General features: G+C 26.1%; 1 protein-coding gene across 1 annotated transcript in view; it reads right to left on the minus strand.

Moving 5' to 3' along the window:
* Positions 1 to 2,093, minus strand: part of mxtx1 (mix-type homeobox gene 1) — a gene marked incomplete at its 3' end in the record, with an annotated part of 8,492 nt that overhangs the window by 3,991 nt on the left and 2,408 nt on the right.

The following is a 2,093-nucleotide window of genomic DNA, read 5'->3' on the forward strand; positions in this document are numbered from 1 at the left end:
GAACAGAACTTTAATCTGAACAGAACTTTATTACAAAAAGAACTTTAATCTGAACAGAACTTTAATCTGAACAGAACTTTATTACAAAAAGAACTTTAATCTGAACAGAACTTTAATCTGAACAGAACTTTATTACAAAAAGAACTTTAATCTGAACAGAACTTTAATCTGAACAGAACTTTATTACAAAAAGAACTTTAATCTGAACAGAACTTTAATCTGAACAGAACTTTATTACAAAAAGAACTTTAATCTGAACAGAACTTTAATCTGAACAGAACTTTATTACAAAAAGAACTTTAATCTGAACAGAACTTTAATCTGAACAGAACTTTATTACAAAAAGAACTTTAATCTGAACAGAACTTTATTCCGAACAGAACTTTAATCTGAACAGAACTTTTATTCTAAACAGAACTTTATTCTAAAAAGAACTTTAATCTGAACAGAACTTTATTCCAAAAAGAACTTTAATCTGAACAGAACTTTATTCTGAACAGAACTTTAATCTGAACAGAACTTTATTCCAAAAAGAACTTTAATCTGAACAGAACTTTATTCTGAACAGAACTTTAATCTGAACAGAACTTTAATCTGAAGAGAACTTTAATCTGAAAAGAACTTTATTCTGAACAGAACTTTATTCCAAAAAGAACTTTATTCTGAACAGAACTTTAATCTGAAGAGAACTTTAATCTGAAAAGAACTTTATTCTGAACAGAACTTTAATCTGAACAGAACTTTAATCTGAACAGAACTTTATTCAAAAAAGAACTTTATTCTGAACAGAATTTTAATCTGAACAGAACTTTAATCTGAACAGAACTTTATTCAGAACAGAACTTTATTNTTAAACAGAACTTTAATCTGAACAGAACTTTAATCTGAACAGAACAACTAGAATATTTTCTTTCTATTCTAGCAACTTTAATCTGAACAGAACTTTATTCTTAACAGAACTTTATTCTGAACAGAACTTTATTCTGAACAGAACTTTAATCCATCAAATGTAATCTAAACAGAACTTTATTCTGAACTGAACTTTATTCTGAATAGAACTTTAATCTGAATAGAACTTTATTCTAACAAATTTAATCTGAACAGAATTTTAATCTGAACAGAATTTTAATCTGATCAGAACTTTAATCTAAAGAGAACTTTATTCTAAACAGATTTTTAATCTGACCAGAACTTTAATCTGAACAGAACTTTATTCTAACAACTTTAATCTGAACAGAACTTTATTCTAACAAATTTAATCTGAACAGAACTTTAATCTGAACAGAATTTTATTCTGAACAGAACTTTAATCCGAACAGAACTTTAATCTGAACAGAACTTTATTCTAACTAATTTAATCTAAGCAGAACTTTAATCTGAACAGAATTACAATCTGAACAGAACTTTATTCTGAACAAAACTTTAATCTGACCAGAACTTTAATCTGAACAAAATTTTAGTATGAAACGAACTTTATTCTAACAAATTTAATCTGAACAGAACTTTATTCTTAACAGAACTTTATTCTGAACAGAACTTTAATCCATCAAATGTAATCTAAACAGAACGTTATTCTTAACAGAACTTTATTTTGAATAGAACTTTATTCTAGCAACTTTAATTCGAACAGAATTTTAATCTGAACAGAATTTTAATCTGATCAGAACTTTAATTTAAAGAGAACTTTATTCTAAACAGATCTTTAATTTGACCAGAACTTTAATCTGAACAAATTTTASTATGAAACGAACTTTATTCTAACAAATTTAATCTGAACAGAACTTTATTCTAACAAATTTAATCTGAACAGAACTTTAATCTGAACAGAATTTTAATCTGAACAGAACTTTATTCTGAACAAAACTTTAATCTGAACATAATTTTATTCTGAACAGAACTTTAATCTGAACAGAACTTTATTCCAAAAAGAACTTTAATCTGAACAGAACTTTATTCCAAAAAGAACTTTAATCTGAACAGAACTTTATTCTGAACAGAACTTTAATCTGAACAGAACTTTATTCCAAAAAGAACTTTAATCTGAACAGAACTTTATTCCAAAAAGAACTTTAATCTGAACAGAACTTTATTCC

The sequence above is a fragment of the Austrofundulus limnaeus genome, unplaced genomic scaffold (assembly GCF_001266775.1).
Source record: "Austrofundulus limnaeus strain Quisiro unplaced genomic scaffold, Austrofundulus_limnaeus-1.0 Scaffold1256, whole genome shotgun sequence".
NCBI lineage: Eukaryota > Metazoa > Chordata > Actinopteri > Cyprinodontiformes > Rivulidae > Austrofundulus > Austrofundulus limnaeus.